The sequence below is a fragment of the Octopus bimaculoides genome, chromosome 1, assembly GCF_001194135.2.
Source record: "Octopus bimaculoides isolate UCB-OBI-ISO-001 chromosome 1, ASM119413v2, whole genome shotgun sequence".
NCBI classification, from domain to species: domain Eukaryota; kingdom Metazoa; phylum Mollusca; class Cephalopoda; order Octopoda; family Octopodidae; genus Octopus; species Octopus bimaculoides.
The window spans coordinates 93844970-93851379 of record NC_068981.1 but is presented as its reverse complement, the minus strand read 5'-3'; the positions used below and the strand labels follow the sequence as shown (position 1 = coordinate 93851379).

The 6410-nt window shown below is 37.7% G+C and overlaps 1 long non-coding RNA gene across 1 annotated transcript in view; it reads left to right on the top strand.

The window, feature by feature from the left end:
• LOC106875279 (uncharacterized) overlaps positions 1 to 6198 on the top strand; it is a 35626-nt gene extending 29428 nt beyond the window's left edge. Inside the window, exons 2-3 of the long non-coding RNA XR_001410097.2 lie at positions 4538 to 4584; positions 5104 to 6198. This is a non-coding gene — a long non-coding RNA (uncharacterized LOC106875279). The remainder of the gene's footprint in view (positions 1 to 4537; positions 4585 to 5103) is intronic.
• Positions 6199 to 6410: the final 212 nt, after the last annotated feature.

The following is a 6410-nucleotide window of genomic DNA, read 5'->3' as shown; positions in this document are numbered from 1 at the left end:
TGTGTGTGTGTGTGTGTGTGTGTGTGTGTGTGTGTGTGTGTGTGTGTGTGTGTGTGTGTGTGTATGGTGGAGTGTTAAATATTAGAGAGTTATTCTGCTGGTTTTGGAGTGAAAGGTCAAAGGAAAATGTGTTGAACTGGGCTTGAAAGTTGAGACCAAGAGAAGATGCCTGGCAGAGATAAGATGGATGGACGTCGTCTGATTGGTACGCAATTAGCCCACGGAGAAGATGAGACACTAATTTGCAACCTGTTGTCAGAAGTCTCACAGGGTCTCTTTCAGCACAATTATAAGCTTTGATACTTGGTTGTAAATTACAGTGGAAGACAGTCCACATCCAAGTACCCAGCAGAGCAGTGTCTTTTGGGTTTGCTCTGCTCTTATATTAATTCCAATTTCTCTGACATATTTCTCGAACTTGGTTGTTAGAGCTCCGAGTGTCCCTACAACTTCTGGGATGACAGACACTCTCCTCAATCTTCACATTCTTGCAATTTCGTTTCATTATCATCATTCAGTAGTCTTATTTTTAACACGTGCTTTCGCTGCACTATCGAGGGCAGCTCTGTGCTGTGGTTTGTTGTGGGTATGTGCTGTGGTTTGTTGTGGGTATGTGCTGTGGTTTGTTGTGATGCTCTTATTCTTACTGTATTGAAAGTGTTTATTATTATGCCTTATGGAATTGTAAAGCTCATTTTCGTATCGTCATCATATATTGGTCACAAAGTCCGATGAGATTATGCGCATACTCTTTCTGCTCTCCCACTTTTGATTTTGCTCTATCTCCACACTTCTTTATACACACACACACACACACACACACACACACACACACACACACACACATCTTTTTCTTTGCATCTGTATCAGTCGTTAGACTGCAGGCCATGCTGGGGCACCGCCTTGAAGAACCTTTTGTTTGAATGAACCGACTCCAGTAAACATTTTTTCAAAAATTCTGGTACTTATTCTAGCGGCTACTTTTGCCGAACCGCTAATTTACAGGGATGTATATAAACCAACACACACACACACACACACACACACACACACACACACACACACACACACAAGGAAACTGCACGTGGAAATGTGAGTCAAGTCCTTAACATTCTGTGTATTTTCATAAATTCTGAGTGGTCAAAAAATCGTGGGACAATGAGTAGGAATGGGTAGGTCATAAATTTAGAAGACCTAAGATATGTAGAATTGAAACCCAGAAAGGCAAAGGAAATCAGGCCGCCTGAGGTCCACCTGGTAGAAATGAGCTGAAGAGAGATTGAAGACGAATGAGATGACATCGAACCAAGTAGAAAAGAAAGCACAGAACTCCTTGGGAGACTACTGTGGAGAACTTACGTTCTACCAGGTCATGTTGTTGAGGTGTTATTTTAATGGAATGGCTAAATGATGGACTAAATGAAACTATTTAGTTTTGACCTTCTACGTTTTCAATTCAACTCCAGTCAAGGCTAACTCTGCTATTTACACACATCCCGATTGATTTGATAAAATATGTAACAATGGCATTATAAACTTGAATTAATTGACTTCCCCCATCCCCTTACACAGTAAAGAAAAAAAAAGTCACTCTGATATTCAGATGAGTGTTGAAAGATGTGGCTAAAACTGACAAAACGCTGGAAATATGTCACCCATTTTAAAACTACTATCTGCCCATTGGATACTTTTAATAAAGTTCACTCTGTTGCAGTCACGCCAGACTTCCGGTCTGAAGATAGCTTCCTTCTTTTTCCCACTAGTTTCAGAGGCTCTCTCCAAAACAATTAATGGGCGCTATATTTTCTACCTGAGTAAATAATTAAAAATAAAACAAAACAGATTTCCCTCGAAGTGACTTTTGCTTGTTGTTATTTCTTAGTCGTTAAGGATGGTTGGATTGGTCAGAATCGTCAAAGCGTCTGAAATGTTTTGTGTTATTTGTTCCGACTCATAAAATTATGAGTTAATGTCTTGTTGATGGCAACTTTGTCTTTCAACCTTCCGGGTCGATAAAATAAAGTAATAGTCAAGTGCCAACCTCGGTGGCATCGACTAACCCTTTGCCCACAAAAAATCGCCGGCCTTGTGCCTAGATAAGAAACCTTTATTTCATAGGTGCTAAGTAGTGGCTGGACCATCGGAATTATTAGGGCGTCAGAAAAAATTGCCTTGCGTTAGTTGTTCTGGTTCCCTATGTTGTAAGTTCAAGTCCCACAAAAGTTAACTTTGTCTTTTATCCCTCCGGAACCGATAATAATAACCCTTCCCCTCAAAAACTGCTGGTCTTGTGCCTGAATTAGAAACAAATATTTCTTATATACGTTAACATACGGAAAGAGCATTTCTAAGTTTGGTTCCCTCTAAATTTATTCATCATATTAACCCGTAATTTTGGACGTTTTTGAGTTCTCAGAGCATTCAAATTTCTTTTAATATGCTTCTATACATTTTAAATTTGATATATTGTTTCTGAATTGTTTTTCTATTACATCAGATTTTTAAAATAAACTGTAATTACCAAAATAAACGATAACAGATGGGATTCTTTCTGATTTTGCTTTTAACTTTACATAACATTTATCTCGTTTCAATCACCCGATATAACTGACCATCATATTAATGTCCAACAGTTTATAATATTTTTCTTCCATTAACACAATGTCATGAAGAAAACATTCACCTTGCCTTTTACTAAACTTGTCAGATATTTCTGGATAACAGTAAAGTTGAATATGTAGAATGCATTAACTGGTTCTTGTGTGGTTTAGCCTGAGGTCTATACTAATCGAACAGAAGTATGATCAAACACATTCTAACAGTGACCACCTTGACTTTGCTGACGTATATTAATTTAATACTATCTAAAGTGTCTTTCCCTTGTTTTAAAAGCTTGAGTGTTATGTAAGGGGGATTTTTGCTGCTTGCACTTCCATGCCACTAGGGCTTTTCTCGTTGATTTAGGTTTAAATGCTTACTGTACATCTAGTATTGGTTTCAAATTTTGACACAAGGTCAGCAAGTTCGGTGGAGGGGGATAAATCGATTATATCGACCCAGTGCTTGACTGGTACTTATTTTATCAACCCCGAAAGGATGAAAGGCAAAGTCAACCTCGACGGAATCTGAACTTAGAACGTGAGGATGGACGAAATGCCGCTAAGCATTTTGCCCGGCGTGCTAACGATTCCGCCAGCTGCCCCCCCTTAGTACCAGCTAATATTAGACGTTCAGAAGGCAGCGAACTGGCAGAATCGTTAGCACGCCGGGTAAAGTGTTTAGCAGCATTTCGTCGGTTTTTACGTTCTGAGTTCAAATTCCACCGAGGTCGACTTTGCCTTTTATCTTTTCGGGGTCGATAAAATAAGTACCAGTTGAACACTAGGGGGACTGATGTAATCGACTTGACCCCTACCATGAATATGCTGGCCTTGTGCCAAAATTTGAAATCAATACTGACTGGCACTCCGTCGTGTACGACAACGAGTATTCGAAATGACCCGATCAACGGAACGTCCTTCTCGTGAAATTAACGAGCAAGTGACTGAGCACTCCACAGACATGCGTACCCTTAACATAGTTCTCAGGGAGATTCAATGTGACACAGAGTGTGATAAAGTTGGCCCTTTGAAATCCGGATACAAGACATTTTTGCCAGTTACTAATATGAATCAACATAAAACATATTGTTCTCAAATCTATTATCATTCCTTAGTTTTCTGGTTTGTAATTCAGCAAAAATATCAGCCCATAATTTTGTTTCTGTAACAGTTTAAGAAATGTCCGTCGCCAGGTAACTTCTCTTTGAACTAAAGAAAACTTCTCTTTGAGCTAAAAATAGAGAACTGCATTACCATTTCAACACATTTCTTGACGACCAGTTTTTTTAAGTGTAAAAAGACTTATGTAAGCTTAGTTCTTTCTTAAATATCGAAATATGGAAATTTTATAAAATATATTGTAGAAGAAATAATCAGCCTCTATTATCATATTCTATTTTTATTTCACGCTATGTAAGGTAACAAATTGATTGAATCGTTAGTATGTCAGATAGAATGCCTTGTGATATTTGCTCTAGTTCTCTGCACTCGGATTTCAAGTCCTACATAGGTCAGATTTGCTTTTCGTCTGTTCAGGGTTGATAAATAAAACACTTGCTCAATACAGAGTTTCGACTGCGTTCTCTCTTTTTCAAAGTTGTCTGTAGTTAGACTTGTATAAGGAGTGGCTTCACTAAGTTTAAAATGCGCCCTCACAACACACTCCCTAAAAAACTAATATGTTATAACGGTGCCCTTGGAATTCACCGAGGAACTGAGGGTTCAAGGAGAGAAGGATTTAAAATGTGACTGTGATTGCGTGGACTTAGTTTCTATTTTAGCCAACCCTGCCGAGCTGGCGAAAAAGCAGGTCTCTTAACCTGCTAGAAGTAGTAGTAAATGGTCCTTAAATCACATCTTACCATCTAAAATATATTTTACTCTGATATACATGTAAAAAAGATGGGATAGTGCAGCGGTATTGTTTCTTTTCATAGGTCTTTTCGATGAAAGCTGATCTGGGATTAAATTGACACACACCTAGGTAAGTCCAGACTATTTCTTAATACCCTTATAAATTCATCTGCAGCTTCTAGCCGACAGCAATTGTTCTACTACTTCACGTTCAATATTGAGAGCTTCAGTTACAACTCATTTCTATTCGAAGATTTTATCCTTACTACCTTCAGTACACAATAACTCTTCATAGTTGCCGTTATCTTCCTAATACAACTCTGCAAGCTTACCAAAGGACGAGCTTCTTTGTGATCACTCTGCCTACAAGAAATAATAGCCAACTATTTATCAAATCAATGTTACCGTCTTTAAAAGCCAAATAACCCATTAGATAATGTAGTACAAGATATCCTTAAAAAGATAAGATTATCACTGCTAACATACCTTTGCTCACAGTGGTTTTTAGATCAAGGTTTCTCTCGAGTTAAAAGACACTGAAAACAATGACAGCGATAACATCAATAACAAGAACATTGCTGACGTAGATGCCGAAACTGTCTTCACTTTGTGCAGTTTGAAATAGTTAATATCCTTATTTGTATTTCAGATCGACATGCCGAATAACAAAGCAATTTTGAGTCCATTTCTTACTCCTCAACCAGACGGTTATCGCAATCCCTGCGCTGAGCTTCCCGTCAAATCACAGCCAAATCAAAATACACCACTTTACACCTTCAGACTGAACAACATCCCCTGTATTTTGAATACTCTGGTTGGTACTGAAGTCCAATAACTGGTCGGAGCCCTACATGGTTTATGGCGACTACTCTTGAGAAAAAATATGCTTTAACTGAGATTCATCCAAGAGGGCTAAAGTATGCTACATTATCACATCTACTCGGTTAAAATCCATAATAGAAGATGACTCACAGTCGGTTCACAAGCATCTGTACGAAAGCAGTGTAAGTGAAGATTAGTGTCTAAAACTCATTGATGAAATTACCAACGAACAAAGAACCTACAAAACGCGCTCAGAAAATTAAAGCATGTCTTCCTGCATCCCACATTTGCAATCTTTTATTTCACAAATTGTAACTAGATCTATGGTAACCCTCTCACCTCAAAAATTGCAGCTGTATCTAAAGGAGCAATACTGCCTCTAAAGCAATAATGTATCTAACGGAGCACTATGTTCTTCATTTTCAACATGTCATAAGTCATGGGAACAGTTGTAAAATATAAAACACTTATAATTCCGTCACTGCGTTGTCACCCTTGTCATAATCATATAATTAATCCTACCGCTTTTGTCCAGTGATTGCTAGTGCAGCGTAGAATAAGATTTACTGGATTTCTGAACTACATTTTGCAAGTCGAAATTCTGTTTGTAACCTCATATTTTCCTTATTGTATATTGCCACAGTACTTCTCGTAAAAAGAAAGCAAACCCATCCCCAAAGCAGCCCGTAACGATTGAAAAGTAACAGACTACTTAAGTCAAGGTAGAACATGTGCTATCCCAATTTGAAGTAGAAACACGTGTTTGCAGCCGTAACAAAAATGAAAAAGAAACAGATTCTTTTTTCCTTTATGGTACACTAATTCTTGAGAATTCTTGAGTCATGAAATCATTTCCCTTTTCTCCTTAGAATTGGATCCAATTGCTGCTAGGGATTTTTTTTACTGTATATCGAAACGAAGATAATTTCAATAAATCAGGAATTTTTCTTGCATGGTATTTGCTATACATTATTTATTCGTGTTGTTTAATATAATTATTACAGTTTTACACATTTCAAATTTGTTCAACAACAAAGCAGAAAAAGAAGTATTTTGTGAGAGCAAACTTTTTTTGTCTTTTCATGAATAAAGAGTGGGGAGGACAAAATTTCCCTATTTTTCTTTGGGTTGGTA